The sequence below is a fragment of the Anopheles merus genome, chromosome 2R (genome assembly GCF_017562075.2).
Source record: "Anopheles merus strain MAF chromosome 2R, AmerM5.1, whole genome shotgun sequence".
Taxonomy (NCBI): Eukaryota; Metazoa; Arthropoda; class Insecta; order Diptera; family Culicidae; genus Anopheles; species Anopheles merus.
In genome coordinates this window covers 54,828,716-54,847,333 of record NC_054082.1, presented here as the reverse complement: position 1 = coordinate 54,847,333, position 18,618 = coordinate 54,828,716, and the positions used below count along the sequence as shown (strand labels likewise).

The following is an 18,618-nucleotide window of genomic DNA, read 5'->3' as shown; positions in this document are numbered from 1 at the left end:
AAAATGCTTGAACTATGGATGCTTGATATGAACATTATTTAATCGTCTGATAACAGATAACTGATGACAGGTGTGATTAAAAAAAACATCAGGTTATTGTTTGCTTAAAAAAACTCATGATATGAAATGATAAATATTTGTTGAAACTATTAACAAGGTAATATAAGATGTGATAATTTGCAATAGGTATGAGAAATTTAAATGTTGCATTTAGTATCGTTATCGCTGATCGCAACAAATGCCAAAGAATCACCGTTTAACCTTTATGATACCGTGCTGTAATTATCGATTTAACCTTAGCATTGATTCACATCTCTTCCCAAGCACAAACTGAAGGCCATGGGACGAACAATCGTCTATCCGGCTGGCTGATGGATCGGTCGCTTTGAAGCTTGTACACCAAGTTCAACAAGTTTCATGCCCGCTTCCCATGTGTTGCCTTTGCACACATTTACCATCGCACATTTGATCCGGCATCCAGGTAGGTGACCGGGAGGAGGAACGCAGCGTGAGATCTAAAATAGAAGACTTAATTTTATTACAAATGACCATCCATTAATCATCATCATTGTCACTGGCATCAACGCGTCGAGTTCGCGTGCGGCGATGGGCCACCCCGGCTGGAGTGAAATTTTGGCCAAAAACACACAGGCTGCGGGTTAGCATATTGGTAGCAGACAGGGCGTTGTGCCACGAGGGGGGACAAGAGTCATGGATGCTGAGCAATCGTTCAGTAAGGCTGCGCATGTTCTTGTGTGCCGAACGGCGAAGGATGATTTTCCATGCGACAGAGCGGGTTCATACATCATCTCGATCGTTCAGACGTTTGCCTCTACTAAAGGATGAAACTACCCGCCCACCACTTCACTTATTGCAGGTTGTTGTACAAGATAAAGCGAAGAAGAAGGAAGCACATACAGATGTAATGGGTTGCGTACGTTGCGCTATTGAAAGGCCACTGCGATTCCGTCGGTGGACGAACGGTGAATGAAAAATAGAAAAACATTCCAAATCTCTTAAGTAATCAGTTGTATCGATCGGTGTGATTCTCTTCCTCTGCTTTTTCTTCTTCCTGTATCGTGCAGTGGGTTTTTGAACCTGTAGCAGACGGTTTGTGATGGTCTCGTTTGGGATTGTCCCGTGCACCCGTCAAAGCTTCAGCGGCAGCCCGCTTGCGGTGTGCAACGCTTTGGGTGTCCTTTAACGGAGAGGGTTTTGGGCGCATGGTTCCGCGGCAATTTTCGCTATTTCATCACCGTCATCATCATCATCTGTCTTATTCCGGTCGCTTGCTGGTGTGTTCGCCTCAGATTCACTCCTTCCATCGTGTAATGGTTTTACCACCACCACCATCACCACCAACATCACCACGATAAAGCTTCGCATAAGGTTCGACGGCGGGACACGCTTGATTGGTGCTATCAATATTATTTCAGCGATGAAGGAGAAGCATGCCAACCCCTTTTGTTGTGCCATGTTGTTTTGTGTGGGAATTTCTTCTCCTTGCCCATCGCAGCGTTCAGCTTCCCGTTACTGCTGCGACGAACATAAACGATTGGCATAGCGAGGGACCGGCGGTACTGCATTCCGGGGGAATAGGAGTTTGCACTGCGCTTCCTAGAAGAATGAGTAGACGGGACAGGGTAGAATAGTGGACAGTGTGAAGCGTTGAGAAGTAGTAGTTGAATTGAATTAGGGTAGGTGGATGAGAGGCGAGAAGTAAGAGTACGCGCATGTGTGTGTTTGTGCGTGTTTGCTGAAGTTCAAGTGCTGATGGCCGAGCGTCGTCAACATTTTCCCGCAGTAAGAATGGCTGGCAAGGCCAACCGTATTCATCCATCGACGGTACGCCTCTAGCTCCCTTACTTTTGAATTGAAGGGAAATGATGGATGATGGGGATATTTTCCGGAGGCAGCAGCAGTAGAGGTAGCAACGGTAGCACTTCATCAGCTTGCTGGGATCGATAATCATCAGTCTAGTGACGTGGCACAAGGGCTGCTGGATGGTTTGTTCGTACAGCATGTTGTTCCCAGCACCACCTTTCGTACATATGGGGCAGTCCTTTTGTAGGTGTGTTGGGGATTCACTAGTGGTGCAGGTTTCTGAAGTCCAGTTATTCTTTTTCCAGGATCCGGTCGACCACTGGACTGGATTTGTGCTGCCATCTATACAACAACCGCGACAGTACCAGCGATGACGATGAGTTGTTGTTTTTGAGTCTTTGTTTTGACATTAGCAATCATCAATGAGTTTGTTGTGTTCTCTCTCCTCTCTCCTTTTCTCTCTTTCTCTCTCTCATTCTTGTGTACTCTTTCTTTCGGTAAATGATGCTGAGGAAAAGAAAAGCTTATTTCTTTTCCCGGTCGTTGTCCGGGATAAAAAAAAAGTTGACGAATTCCAGGAGTGGGGCTAGATTGACCAGGATTAGGTACGATTAGACGGTAGGTATGGAAGGGGCTTCCGATCCAGAGAGCTGAAAAACAAAGCCCCGTGACTTTGCGAGGCTGAGCTGTTGATCCGTGGAGGTGTTTTTTCAGCGTTTTGTTGTTGTTTGTGCTTTTACTGTAAACGTGTCAGGGTGATCGATGTTTAATTTAATCTGTTTCTATTTCTTGTACACGGAAGGACAAAGTGGCTGTTTGTTTATTTTTTCTGTTGATTCCAGAGTGTTTTTGAAAAGCTGGTTAGTGGAGATTTGGTAGATTGAAAGCTTTAGCAGATTTGTAAAAATAAAATAAATCTAAGAGGATTTCAAATCACTGAACATTAGATTTGATGAGGAGATTTCCTACGACTACCCTACTATTTGATGAGGAGATTTTCTACTACTTCTTTTACTTTGGCACAACAACCGGTGACGGCCAAGGTCTGCCTACCACTAGTGGGCTTGGCTTTCAGTGAGTTACTGTTTACACGTAATTCGCATAATACAAAGAAAAAAAACATGCACGCATTCAATAGTGTCGCGCTCACCAAAGTGTCTTTCGGAGCAGCAGCTTAAGACAGGCACAGTACACGCCGACTTAAGCACAATAATAAACGCACCAACTGGCTCTTGGCAAATAATAACTTCATTAAATTATTCAGAAGATTTTATACTCTAAAATTGCTGACCGTCGTCGATCAGCATATTCTTCTTAGTCTATTCTTCTTAGTATATTTTCCATTTAATCGTTAAAACAGCGCGCATCGCTGGCGCGTTGCATAACGTAACTAGTCAGCATTTATTGACCTAGCAACGCTTTGTTTTTAAGCTTAAATTGTCGTCAGCGACGAATAGTGTGGTGGGCCATGGTCATTTTAAAGTCGTTATTGATTTGACAATCTTCTTCTTCTTTGGTACAACAACCCTTGTGATGATGATGATGATGAGTCCCACCTCTTACCCCGATGTAGTATTGAGAGGAACGATTGTATCTTATCGATAATTGTGTTGTTGCAAATTAGTAATTAAGCAAATAATCAAATCATAAGACAAGTAAGTATTTCAAGAACGTGGTGGCTACAAAACTTATATTCCTCTTTATGAAGCAGTCATGGTCGGTCTCAATACATGGTATCTGCTTTCGTTTCTCTTGTATAGCCTGTTCAACCTACAACAAAATAATGGCGATAGAGAACCACTTTCAAAACTATCTCACAGCGTACTTTTTCCTTATTCCGTTACTGTACAATTTATGACGATTCACGTTTCGGGTTGCATTGGACCAGACCACTACCCCCAAGAAAGTTTTCAAATTATATATACTATTTTTCGCGCGCGTGTCTCAATGCTATATCGATTGTCGGTCATGGCCTGCCTGTATCCACTAGTGAAGTGAGCTTGGCTTTCAGTGACTTATTGTTACCATAACAGGATAGTCCTACGTATGGGGGCATGGTCTATTCGGGACTTGAACCCATGACGGGCATGTTGTTACGGTGTACGAGTTGATGACTGTACTACTAGATCGGTCCTGATTTGACAATAGATGGAATAAAAAACTGCGAAGATGCAATAATGTCATGGATACTAATGAATATTAATAATTAAAATAACTTATTCATATTTAATCAGAATTTTCAGTAAAAAATATGCTAGAAAGCCGAGCTTGTGGTGCTTTAAACAAAAATAAACCCAATAGATTTACGAGCAACAAGGCGTCTCCATTACAAGCACCAGTCGCCGGTTTGCTCAAGTCATAAACTGGTTTATCCACCTTAAAGGGCGCTATTTATCCATCCATCTACTTTTGTACATAGTGGACGTGTTTTTTTTGTCTCACAATGCTGCGCGGCGAAAACAACATGCTGAAGCGGTGGGATAAACTTGGGGGTCTTCCGCCCACCGGAAGCTTTCGAACTGGACCGTGCAGAAAATGGTGCGGGAATTGTCAACAAATAGGCAGCGCACCGCGTTGAAATCAGTACACCCACACACCCCACACCACAAGTCGGGCGCATCAATCAATGGAATTCATCTTCGAAAATGGCCACAGCTGCAGCACCCGTTACGTTGTGGATACTAAGGATGTTCGCTTGCCGTCCTGTTCCAGCGTCTGGGAGTCTGTGCGACCAATGTAGCAGCGTTCCCTAGAGGGTTAGGGCTACGTGTTGCGCTTTGACTGTTGTTTTGTTTGTTTGGTTGATTCGAAAAGGGGCCCTCCACTGTGCTTCTATCTGCTTATGTGTGTGCTTCGTTCGAAAAGTTCGAAAATGAACTATTTACGCCAGCGACCTAGCGGCACAAGGAGCAGCGATGTTCATCGGTATATTCATTCGAGCTCGTTCGGTAGGTTCATTCGTTGCCGAAGCTCGTTCGTTCAAGCTTCGGTTTGGTTCATGAAGCTCGAGGACAATCCCGAAATTTACACATGCAAAAAACAAAACCATCCCTGTGCAAGGAAACCATGCCAGCCAGCCTGTCTCCCGGCAGAAGTGAACGAATCCCGAATCAGGCTGTCGTTACCCGAACACTTCCCCTTCGCTTCTCGTAATTCTTCCTTTTTCGGGCGGGCGAGCACTCGGAAAGAGCAGGTGGAAAACCCGACCCCGCAAGCAAGATCATTACCAAAGCGGGCAACAAGCACATCCGCGCAGTCAGTCTGTCAGTCAGTCGTCGGTTCGACCAGAGTCCGTTCGAACACGTTCTGCTCACTCTGGGAGTATTCGATTCGATCCGTTCGTTCGTCAAGACGGTTGACGTTCTCGGGCGCGTACTTATCAGTGGTAAGCGGGCGTTTGCAAATGTAACGAGGGAGAAAAATTCTAAACCCAATAGTGTTTAAAAGCGATTGATGTGTAGCGCGGTGACAATGTTCACGCAAAACGCACTTAGTGCTTACTGGTGAAAGTGTTAGGTTTTTGGGTGTACTTTATAATAGTCACAAGGTCGTACGCTGTGTTTAATGGAATGTGTGTTTTTTGTGTGGAAAATAAAGAAGAAAAATCAATCTGTGTATGAGTAAAACGAGTGCTGGAACGTCTTGTGAGATGGAATTAAAATGTGTCGCTTTCACAAGCGCTTAAATATGTGATGAATAGATAATCGTTGGGTGAGGAAACGTCGTTGCAACAGCAACAATAAAATGCAGGGGTTGGAATAAATAATGCAGCTCATCTAAGCGACAAAGTAGTGGAAAACACACCACAAGCACAAAAGCTAGTAAACTGTGTAAAACAAGGCAACATCAACAACACCAGCACAATGTTAACGAAGAAACGTGTGTCTAATGAAGATGACACAATAAAATGCTACAACACAAAGAAAAATCGGTGGCTGAATAGCGTGACGATGATGGGCACAAAATGGGCACGACTAGGAGGATAACGGGTGCCGACTAACAGTACCAGCCCGGGGAAATCCGTGACGCAGTGTAGATAGCCACTCAAACGCGGAAAGCTCGGGCGGATGCGCGCTACTCATGAAATGCCGGCAAAAGCAGATGCGAAATGGGACGGTTTCAATTATGTATTATGTAATGGATCAGGCGGGAGGGCAAGCCAGACCAAACCGTCGATTGGCGAGGGTGCGGCGGGCTACCAGATGGACGTACGGGCTACATGCTTTCGCCATGAATGACCCTTGAAACTTGGCGAACTTGGCGTGGAGATGCCATCACAGGCTCATCACCATCCCACTCATCTCCGTTATCCGTAGAGCTGGGGCTAAAAGTCTCGTGTTCGTTCGCAAACCTGGGGATGGGTACATGAAGGGCGTAATTTTCGTACGTGCGTAATTACGCGCGGCACTGTATGTGCAAGAGTGCCGTTCAGCTATACGACTATTTATGGTAAAGTTTTTCGTTAAAAACCCAACATCTGTCTTGAGGACACAGCAGCGCTTAAAAGTAGAACAGAATGGTTGCAAAAATAAAACTGTATATCCACTGGCGCTACAACAGATTCAGAAAAAAAAACTTTGCAAAACGAATGCTGAAAAATGGAATACAGTTTAAAAAGGTGATGCAATCGGTAATCAAAAAAACAAGTTTTTGTAACCTACTAGACAAGCGTTCCAACGGCAAATGTTAACTAGCGATCGAAAATCATGTTTTCCAAGGATGAGAATGAAAATTGGCTAAACTGTGAATGAAAATAAGTCGGAATAACGGACAAAAACCAAAGCTCCAAAAAGGTAAAAGTTGTGCAATTGAACGTCGACCCTGAAAAGTTGCCTTCGATGGCCAACGGCTGTTCGTTTACAGCTGTTGCTGTTTGGTGGAAAGTGCGTTTTCCTAGAAAATGCTGTTAGGCCCCGGACCATCGTGACAGCTTTTAATATATTCAAATGCGTCAAATTTGGGACCATTTATGGGTAAACGGTAGACGAGAAGTGTGTTTTGCGAGTCGGGTGTTTCCAATTTTGTCACTCAACCTTCTTTTCCAACTGCTTCCAACCCTTGGGTGGGTTGTGGGAAACGGTCGAATAGAAATAAGAAGAAAACGAGATAAAACCGCACCGTGCTCAGAAATTCGTCAGTTGAGCGAAAATTCTGCCCCAGTTCCCCGTGTGCTAAAACTGGAAGCCACCCCCAGCCAGCAAAGGTCCGGGAGCAAAGGGCTTATCGAAGGAGAAAAACAATAACCCAATAATCCTCGATGGTTGGTCGTATATCCTTTGGCACGGACCGGAATGGTCTATGCTGTCTGCGTCAAGGTTGGTTTGGTGGGAAAATGTGATAGCTGGTGGTCTGGTGAACAGCAGGATAAAGGGCACGGACAAAAAAAAACCAACACATCCAGCAAAACAAAGGCTGAAAAAAAAGAAATCCACACTTACTCTAGCGCTATTTGAACGCGTCAGTAACGGGAAAAAACGATTGATGGGGAAAATAAAAACACTTGAAACGCGGAAACAAACAATAAATTTCCGCAACGGAACTGCTCCCACCTACGTGGGACGCGACAAACCTACACACACACACACAAACACCGACTGAAATCATCTACCGCGGAAACACACTCCTGTGTGACACCCAGCTCCAGCCAGCCAGCTCGGTGGTGTGTGTGTGTGTGGCGTGGAGATTCAGGAAATGAACTGACAGTTTCCATTTGGGCACTTCATCTTGCGGTTTCCGCTTAGTTTTTAGCGCCCATTTTGTGGTGTGGTGTGGCCGCATTTGAAGTACATCAGAGGGTGGAGAGGGGGATGGACTCGTCAAGACGGATACGGCGAGGGTAGGGTGTGCGGATTTGGCAGCCCACGCCCGTCCAGCTGAGGGATGAGGTGAAGGGGTATTGAAGCAGCTTTTGGAACAATGATTCTCTCGTTAAGGATCATTCAGCATTCTCCGAATGTCCCTTTTCCATTACGGTTGACACCGCCGCTAACAGCGAGGAAGGAAACCGATGTAAAGAAAAGCGAGGTGTCCTCCGATCGATGAAGATAAGCGCATGGGTTATGTTTGGGGCGTGTTTGTGGTTTGTTGGAGAAGCGTTTGAAAATTTCACCAATCAATAGCGAAAACAGACGGAGATCTCGCCGTGGCATATTGTCAACGGCAGTTATCATTCAAAGTAAAAGCACACAAAAAATGAAATAAATAAAAATAGGCCTTACAATACAATCCTGCGGTTTTGACGGTTTTCCTTTCCATGGCGAGGAAATCGATTGTTTTCTATTGTTATTCAGCGATGGTTCGTTTGTGGTTTGTTTTTAAGAGCGGTTCTTAACGAACTCTCTTCAGGGGCAATGGTTTATGGGTGCCGTGCTGTATTTCACACTGTTTTAAGGTGCAAAAGCAAAACAAAGAAGTCTTTCAATGGATAAAAAAAAGTAAACCAACACAACAACGAATCACTAACCATGCCGTACAAAGGCAGCTAAAACGGAAATCTAGCAGAGGGACACAAAAGCACCCGTGTTCCACATCCTGTGAAATCAGCGAGTTGGTTGGAAAGCAAAACCATTCGTCGTAGCTGTCCGAGACGACCTTCTTGAAAGTCTTCTGTTTTTTAAACCAGCACTCCAGTCTGGTTTTGCACTTCCATTTTCCCTCTTTCCCACAGGGTAAAAGTTAGTGCAAGGGCCTCATCATGGTTTTGGGTCTTTCTATTTTGAGGCTGTAGCTTGTGCTCGCTGCGAATGGGAAAGTTATGGAGGAAAAGAAACGCTGGTGCGTTTTGAGTCTTCGAACAAATCTTAACAATTCACACCAAACGTTCGCTAGCGCAGACGTTACGCGAAAAGCCCATTAGAACGTCGATCATCGTCGCCCACATCGCCTTTTAGGGGACTGGCTTCCCCTGTAGCAAAAAACCTCTGAAATAAGACAGTTTGGTCGGTCAAGAGGCATCGGATCGATATCAATGAATGGCACAGGATGTGAAACGAACAAATCGGTGTTTGCTCCAACGATGGATTGGTACAAATCTGTCGAAACGATAACCAGCAGCCAGCCAGTCAGTTAAATACTAAACGGTTTCTAAAGTGCTCCACAGGTGACCAAAACTCAGCTGTTAGTGGGTTAGTTATATTGTGTATTTTTTGCTATTCTCTTAACCATCGCCATTTCGTTCAAGTACAGTCGTTCAAGTACAGTGAGACGAACGCGAAAATCTTTCTCGTTATTGAGCTGTAAGTTCGATGGGTTCGATGGAACAAACATGCGTGTAAAGATAGAAACGAAAGCGAGAATAATACGTTCCTGTGCTGCAGTAGAAATGTTCGAGTGTTGAGAGTAGCAGAAGTGTAGCAGCAGTAATTCCGAACGAGATGCTGGTGTGCTCCACTGGGGGACATAATTTGTGTCCAGCGCATCCGTGCGCGCCAAGCAGCGACTCTAGCAGCGGAACTGTGATGGCAAATGGCGTTCACTCGGAAAAGGTAAATGATGTGTCTAATTTATTGGCGTGCCCATTTGAAGTTGATTTCTTCGCTGACTGCTGGCGCTGGTTTGGTGAGACATCGATCGTGTTTTGCCGCTTTTTGCTCGTTCTAAGAAGATTTCCAGGAAATTTGTTACCGAACAGATCAAAGAATATGGGTTGGTTGATAATGATGGTGCTTGAGCATCGGGTCGGTCCATTCCTTAATTGATTTGTTATTAGTGAAAACAGCACTGAACTGAAAGGCTGTTTGACGTCCAGTAAAATCTCGGCTCTTCTATGGTTTATTGTTCTAAAAGGTTGTCAATGATTAAATAAATATAAAAAAACAAAAGTAGATGCTACACAATAAGCCGCGACACGAGATTCAAATAGAGTTATATCAAAGTCCTAAGAGTATAACCATCCTTTATATAGTTTTATAAAGAGTGTTATTGTTTTAAAAACAAATGCCTCTACAAGGGGTTTGTTTTGTTCTTCCTGATTTCCGTCCATTCCCGTGTTTCTTGAATAGTCCGATCTGGGTGGAAAATGACTGATAAAAATTTCAACCGTATCATTTTACTTCTATCAGTAGCGGCTTTGTACAAGTACTGGGCTCGAACATCAAACGAAGTCGATGTCGCTTGCTGGCGTTCCATTTCAATCTTTAACCCCCCTAGTAATTTCAAACCACTCAACATCGGCCAGGTGGGAGTGGTGGTTGGTTCAAAGAAGGCAGGAAACCAGCTAGCAAAAATACAAGAACAAAACAAAAAGTTTCGCTCGAAACTTATGTCAAGCGTCGAGGTTGGGGAGAAAACTCGATAAAAAGTGTCTATTCTAAACAAGTCGCCTGCTTGCTCGCCTTGCTCGCTGCCGTTGTTGTAGGGAAAATGGCAGTCACGCGTCTGGTGGTAAATTTGTGAAATTTTATGAACTTTCAACCGCGGAGACACTCGGCTCTCAGCTTGCACGAAGCGAAAGTCTATTAAAGGGAGTTAGCTATTTAGTCGACAGCAGACAGTGGCTGAAGAATTTTTGGCGCGAAAAGAGCATCAAGGGGATAAAGTTTTTATATTTAGAAATACCCTCCATGTGCTGATTCTTACCAATACTATCCTTTCGGCGTTTATTAAAGCGTTGCAGTATGAAACCGCCATGCGTCGTTTATATTTTTTGTGTGTGTTTGTGCTGATCATCCTGATTCTTTATTGCTTCGCATTTAAAGGGTCCGTTGTGGGCCAGGATGCTTGTGTGCTGTAAATGAAAACAAATTGAATTCGTTAATGGATGCCTAGGGCGTTTTCATCCATGTGGCCCACGCTAGAGTCGCCTCGGAGTGCTGGTGTGAAATTATCGTCGTATTTGCTACCGCTCCCAAAAGGGAACCGAGAAATGTCCCTCTTCCTTGCGGCGGATCAGGACAGACAGACAAGCTTGTGTGTGTGATGGGGAAAATTTACCACATGCTAATTTGTAAAAATTTGTGTAACGCGGTGTGCGCTACACCGGTTTTTAACAAAGCACGCATCCGCTCTTCACTTTCGGGTTTTTAATATCAAACGCGGTCGCTAGCTGTTTGATAATTTCCCTACCGACGAGAATGTTGAACGCTTGATGAAAAAGCGCCACAACGGAGAGAGCAAAAGCAGAAAACATGAAAACGCCATGGAAGCAATTTTTACACCAGCACTCGCCTGCTGCCTCGCCAACCCACCGTACAAGCTCGATAAGCGCCACGGTTTATCTGCAACGGACGATTGGTCCGTATTCATCCCGGCTGGTTTTGCGCGACTGTGCACGTGAATTTTGGTTGAGTTTTCCTATGCGTTTTCCACGCCTGTAAGCAACCCCCACCCGCAGTTTGGGGAACATTATCGAGAGTTTCCACGAGCGTGTTCCCATCTCGCTATCTCATGCGGATGGTTGTACCGTGGTGCCTTGTGCGCTATTGTTTTATGCTGCGTTTTTTTTGCACCAACCCTCCTTCTCCGCACCCACTAATGTGGTTTGGAGGCTTGGAGTTTTCATGGCACTGGCAGGGTGGTTATGTTTGTTTGTGTATTCGTTGCTCGTTTACCTGTGCTGGGACCGTAGGGAACGCGTTCGGGATCGCGGTGTGAAGCGCCTCCCTTAACTGATGACATCTAGGATGGGAAAAGGCAAAGATGGAAAGGGAGAGTGGGATTGTGGTAGGTGTCAGGGAAAAGGAAATAAAAAATACTTTGTGCGAAAAGAAAACCTTTGCACGCCGTTTGAAATGGCCTCCGGTGTAAGCGGGAAAGAAACACCGCAAATGTTGCTGGTTGTAAGCGTGTTTGTTTGTGTCTGTGTGTGTCTGATGGTGATTTTGGTCGGAGCTCAGGCCCACCTTGTGAGTGAAAAGTTTTGCGGTTGAAAACAAAAAAAAAGCGCGAGAACTAAAAGAAAAGCCCTGCCCCGAAGGGAACGAGACGAGGGAGGAAGCTTCGGTTCGTTTGCGTAGCTAAGCAAAATTTGATTAGCATTCAGGGGGTAGCATTACAGGCAACCCCTGTCTTCGTTTGGTGCGGGGGCTCTCGGTCGAGAAGAAATATTGCTCCGTGAGGTATAGAGCAAGGTAACAAAAGCACGAATAAAACTCCCTCGGAATGCTTTTGCGGGGATAAAGCCCTAGAGAAGAAACCCATTTTCTGCCCGTTTCACGTTGATTCGCTTTAAAGGCCAGCTTTAAAAGGTCCAGGACCAAGGAGGAGCAAGACCAGCAAACCAGCGTTTAAAAGCAACATGCTGCTGTCCGGTTTATTACGCTTACAGTTTAAGAGCTTAAGAATAAAAAAAAGTAATGGGGAAGATAAATAACAAAAAAGACACACACACACACACACACACACACACACACACGTATACGTAGGTTCGCTATTAGCTGTTGACCGCACCAGTTGCAGCGTGGTTGGAGGATCATTTTCCAACTGATTGATTACGGTCCCATGTTTCTTTGCGGATCGATCGATTCGAGTCGATTAGTATCGGTCGGCGAGCCCGTTAGTATTGGTGTGTGCTGTCCGTGAACCATGCCCATTACCATTACTGCGGTGCGGTTGGGCTGTGTAAGCGTTGAAATTTGCTGAAGAAAATCACCGGCGCCCAGATTGACCCAATCGGTATGTATTTATGCATGATCTCTCCTTCTCGCCATCTTGCTTTGGTCCGGAAGTTGAACGGACCCGACCCGGTACTGTGTCCCGGAGTCGCATCAATTGCATCGGGCACGGACTCGTCATCTGTTCTTGCTTTATCTAATCAAGGCACATCCTTTCGATCGGACGCTTCTCATTTCCTGTTTCTCTGCCGTTTTAATCTGCCCCCCCTTCCAAACAGGGCAAGCCGTGGCCACGGAGGAAGTGGGTAAAAACACCACGGCGAGACCACTTTATTTTATGGATTGAATTTCTCGGTTCATTAGACAGTCTCATCGGGTTTGGTGAAGCGTAAACCGCCCCTTAGTGTATTGAAGTACCAACCGGACATCCGGAACTGGAACCATCATGCTCCAAGGGCTGCACAATCACTCACTGCACCTTCCTACCACAGGATAGGAGGAAAACATTCGGATTTTCCTGGTTCGATGAATAAGGGAAAGGGAGGAGGCTTTCTAGCAGGGCATTGATCTAAAATTAAAATCTTCTGTCAAGGCATTTTGTCCTTTTCTCTTTTTTCTATCTTCAGTCAGGGCAGGATATTTGCTTCTTTCTCTCATCCATAAACGCTACCGTTCATCTCCGTCACACCCATAATTTTACTCTAATTTTCGAATCGAGGGCATACCCCAGGGGGCTTTGCAGGCTCTCGGATCTTTTTTTCTTTTACCGGACGAAAAAATCCAAGCAAGTGTCGTTCGGTCAGTGTCCTTTCTATCTCTATGCGCTATGATGCTCGACAAAAGGTCGGGTGGACATAATCGATAAGCTCCGGTTATACTTATAGACAGACAGACACACACACAGATGCTCTATTCATGCACAAACTCATCTTTACAGCTGTGGAAGCCCATTCCGGGAATTGTTCCGGGATAATTAATTTCCAGCCGTTCCATTGCCATCGGTACTGCCCGATTCAACCGTTTTATTATGAATCCTCTGCAGAGAAAAAGGTAGAATATGTTGATGAAAAATATATAGTATTACTTTAGAAAACGAAGAGAGATAGAAAGGGGGGGGGGAGGGAGAGGGAGAGAGAGAGGCATGTTGGCAGCGATTGAGCTGTGGGCGACAAAAGGCAGAGAGGAGAGTGGAGAGATGACGCCTTTTTTCGACATTCGACAGAACAAAGGTTTGTTGGTGCCGCTTTGGATATGGAGACCAGATGAAAGCAATTATGAAACGTACCGAAAGCTGAATAGAATAATTTTACCATTTGTGTCCCTTTGACACATTCTACGAAGCAAGGAAACAAAAATAAAAAGCGTAAAAATGCTCGTCTGTTGTAAATTGGTTTCATTTCCGTATCCATTTCATGTTTCTAGTAAGGTACTTTTTTGTGTGGCTATCTACAAATAAAGGATAGAGAAAAACGAATTTAAAATGGTTTAACCTCTCCAGTGCCAAGAGTGGCATAGAAAAGGTGATATTAGCGACGGTTCGTAACAAGAATCTCAATTTTGTATGGAAATGTGTTTACATTTAAGTAGGTTTAAAATCGGCTGATCTCCATTTACTATGACGCAAAGCGTCAATATACACACAGAAGCTCACACACATACATCGATTTACCTCATCGATATAAAAAAAATAGTAGCGTTGAGGATGCTCTACATGGAGGAAGGTTTATGAAATCCTGTCTACCTATTTGCATATTGAGGGTAATCCGATTATTGAAATATTTAGCGAAGCATTTGATCGGTAGCAGATGAGACCAGTAGAATGGCATGGGTGGATTTAAATAAATTAGCCAAAGTAGAATGATGGATGCAAAATACTGGTATTTAAAAAAAAACAAGCGTATCATCCTCATGTGTTGTAAAAGGAAGGAATAGGCAGTAAGACCATAGGCAACTCAAGATAATCAAGAGCTTTGCAAGAGAAAGGCATTTGTATCCCACAAAATTGAACACGATGTTTACCACATGTTTAATATATTTCGATCGGGCAACACGTATATTAAATCAAATCATGAAATTCGGCAATCATTTCGAACGGTGATTTGATTGTGGTTTTTTTTATCTCTTACCCCAAAAAGCCTGTTACTGTTACCGCGGTTAATAAAACCATTTCCATTTCGTTTTGAACACGGAAAGTAGCACGCACGAACCCTCTTTCCCAGCTGCACGGGAGCGTTTCTAATTAATATACACCACTCGCACTCGCACAACCCCAATCACTATGCAAATGGGCAATGCCACTGTGGTAGCTCCAGGGGGAAAACAACCCGCGACCTATGGCGCATTCCACTGGTTCCAGAAACGAACAGGCGTGATGGCGGTGTTTTTCTGTGTACCCTATGCCAGTCGGGAAGGATGTAGGAAGGGATAGAAATAATCTGTAGTGCGATATGTTAATCACATGTATCCTGGTGGCAGCGGGCTACCATGGCCGGCGTCGCTGCCGCCGGGGGTAGAAGGGAGCGTGTCCGGGGCGCGTGTGTTACATTCAAGTGACCAGATTAACAAGCTGCGAATGTGTCGCTTACACGCGATTCGATCGTTGAATCAATGCCAATAGTTCACTGGCCAGTGGCCACTAATTAGTGAGCCATCATATTTTCCACAAAATTAGATCCACCTTCCGAGAGGGCACCGAAATGTGCAGGAAGTAGATTCAACGACACTTGGTTGATAGTGTTTAAGAAAAAAAAGAAAGTTAATCTAACGGCTTCATAGTTTTATCTGGAAAACATGTTCATCAAATCAACATCATGTATACTTGAAAAGCTTTCTGTAAGCTGTAGAAAAAAGTGATTGTCCTACATTGAGATGACGTGTCGGGGTTTGTGACACTTAGAGCGTAAAATGACTGGTTGAACAATTTTTATGTGACGTTATCCTTATCCTTACATGGTACGTGATGTGGTGCGATTAGTATCCAAAGCACGGATCAACGTACAGAATAGTATTTTCTGGCTTTTAAAGCCATAACGTTGCGTTATTTTTGGAGAAATGAAACAGCATCGGTAGAATGTCTTGAGTTGTCCATTAAACGTACCATGAACAATTATTCTGGTCTAAAGCATCGTTCGCGATCGTAGCTGCTTGTTTTGGGCTGAAAATCCTCACTACAAAGTTACACTCAGAACGTTTAAGGAATGTGTAATAAAGGTGCAGTATCAAGATATAATGAAATTCTTTTGTACGAGAGGATGCGTTACATAGCATACAATGTACTGTTATAAATGAGCAGCGTACTAAAGCGCTTGGAGCAAAAATGCAATCAAAGCAGAATCGAGAATGTTCTTGCTTTTAGAGATGATTCTCTCTAAGAGATTGGCTGGGAAGCATTATTTTGCGATAAAAATGTAGCGTAAACTATGCCCAAAACTATATGTGTAATTTGGCTGAGAAAACCAGGAGCACAAATGCACGCGTCATGACCACTGAACAGTGTTGGTGGAAGCGGTTCCGGCGTCCTTTGCGGAAGGTGAGAGAGGGGGCAACCCTTGAATAGAACTTAGTTACGCCATCTTCGGTTCGGCTGACTGTCAACGAACCATGAACGCCCTCTAACGGTCCCGATCTGCCCATACAGACCCATTAGACGGCAATATCTCTTACGAGCCTATCTTTTATTCCCCGGCCGCAACTGCTCCAGAATGGGTGCGGTGTGTTTATGTGTCGAAATAAGTGTGTGTGTCTGTGTTATGTTTGTGTTGGAGTGAAAGGGCGAAAGGTTCTGATGCGTCCCACACTCCCGGGTCCATCTTGCTGAATATGAACGAGGACATCGTCTGGGCAAAACATCCATAAAGTTCGCACAAAAGGATCGTCCATCGGTACGGGTTGATGTGTTCGTTTTTTCGTTGTTCTATTGTTCTTTTATAGCATCATGCATGGTGTAAGTAAAAACGATACACCGGAACGATGGTTATGACGAAATATTGATATTGAAAATGTTTCCCCCCATCCGGTACATTCCCACCTTTCCCGTTTTCAACTAACGGTTCGAGCCAGCCTCGATACAAGGTATGGATTGTTTCCTCTTGCGATTGAGATTGATATTCGGTGGTTCGGTGATGGAGGCGCAGGTTGTGCTCTTATAACACCCTCTCCTCTACCTTCCTCCCATCTAGTATGAGCTCCACGAGCTCTTGTCTGAGGGACGCCCTTGCGTGGGCATGAGTAGCCTCAAATATTTGCTCATAGTGTACGATTGTCGATCGATTTCCAGTTGCTCTCGGAATGGCTCACCTCATGCCATTCTGGAAACCAGCTTGGGTGAGCGTTGGTCTTACTCCAGCATGCTGCAACTGCTGTTTCTGCTGTTACCATAACAACATAGTATATCCGGAGAAGTTAAGCGAACGTGCCAGGTACGTACGTAAGGTGGAGCTGAGGAACACGACAAGCGATGTGTGGTGTCTTGGTTGAGAAAGTATCGTATCGATCTGGGTTTTTTTGTGCACTGCTCTCACTTATTGGTGCAAGAAGTGTGGGTGCCGGAAACGACCCGAAAGGTCAGGAGTAAGATCCGGACCGGAAATGTTGGTACTATTTTTGGCAAACGAGGTAAATACACCCTGGCATAGGTAACGGATTTTTTTGATTAGATGAGGAAAAAGTTGAGTTGCCTGACGGCTCATTAGGAGCAATATGAATTTCCACTCAACCTCGCACGGGGTCGTCGGCTGCATAGCCACGTATAATCATCTTCACTGTGCGGCAGATTCGTTGGCATTCGGGTTACGGTAAGCTGAGAAGCGTGCTCAGAAAAGGAGTTGCTGAGCTGTGGTGGTGAGGCAAAATAATATATGTGTCAAATAGGTCACTACCACTTCCTTTGCCTAGGATTTCAATTCGCTGTAGCTTATGAACTCGCGAGAGACATCAGGATTAGGTAGTTTGACGTAGAATCAGTCCTGCGTGAAGGTTAAGTACTTTGATTTCTACCTTCTTTTTTCGTCCTTTTCGGGCAACATCGCTCACCAACTGGTAGTGAACGCACGACGCTGATGGTGGCTTCCTTACCTATAGCTACTACACCGGTGATCCCTGTTACAGGCAAATGTGTGTCCCGAAAATATACCCACCATTTCAATCTGTGTATGGGGTGAAATCGATTTATTTAGATGCCTTATAAAATATGAAAATATTTTCCAAATTTCCTTTCTCATGCCTGTAACGCTGTGGCTTCTGTGCGGGATCGCGCAAGGGACCCTTTTGGCATGGTGTTTTACCGTGAAAGCAGTGAAGTAGAAATAAGCGAAACACGGGAAGCCACGAACGCGGGAGAGTGAGACGAAGCTTAGGGGTTTTTTTGGCAGGTGGTACATTGTTGGCAGTGTTTAAGAGGATTTGCCTTTTGCGTGATTCACGTTGCCTGCAAGGCCCACCTGAGCAGCGAATTTGACTAGTCGCACGACTTGCTGGTACCATGTGGACTGGATCTTTTTTGCCTTCACCTCAAAATACGGGAACCTTGGCACCCGAGTGAAAGGTAGAAGAAAGAGAGAGAGAGAGAGAGAGAGAGAGAGAGAGAGAGAGAGAGAGGAAATTGTGATTATTATGATGGTGTATGGGTGGTAAACGTGTCGGTGAAAAAAAAAACAACATCTAGATACCGCAATGCTTGCAAGAAGCCTTCTGACACATACGGGTGTGAACAAGATCGATTTCGTCTTTCAAGGCTCACAGGTTTCTTAGCCGTCCTTCAGTACTGGGGGAGCAATGGACAGGGGTTCCCAGAGAAAGCTTGTCGTATGAGAACGAAAAAAGGAAACTTTCATCAATCATCAGCAAAATCTACAAAAAAAAAATCTAATATGCAGTTGTCTGTGGGGTAATGCTTCCCCCATTCGATATGCTTTTATGGGACGTTACTCCTCTGATTTCTTATTATCCTTCATCCATTAGCTTATTTGAATTTGTTTCAACTGTGTGTGAAATGAAAAAAAAGGTAAATGCTATGGTATTATAGTTCATAGAGATAATTAAATGGCAGAGAGTTGAGAGCATTAGAAAGATGCTTGAATCAAGTCAAATAAATATTGGTGAAATAATAAAGAATATAATTGACACACTATTTTACCATACTAAAAACTGCTAAGGGGAGCATATGTTTTATAGACTTAGTTCAACGTTTTTATAAAAAATATGGTTAAATCTTATTCTAGACTTGCCTTTTGAAAATTTAATCTGA

General features: G+C 44.3%; 1 protein-coding gene across 3 annotated transcripts in view; it reads left to right on the top strand.

Moving 5' to 3' along the window:
• The first annotated feature begins 5,096 nt into the window (after positions 1-5,096).
• The window catches only part of LOC121589328 (dopamine D2-like receptor), a 139,794-nt gene continuing 126,272 nt past the window's right edge, over positions 5,097-18,618 (top strand). For all 3 annotated transcript variants that reach the window (XM_041908142.1, XM_041908141.1, XM_041908140.1), the window contains exon 1: positions 5,097-5,209. The gene's annotated coding sequence lies outside the window, so the exon portion shown is untranslated. The remainder of the gene's footprint in view (positions 5,210-18,618) is intronic.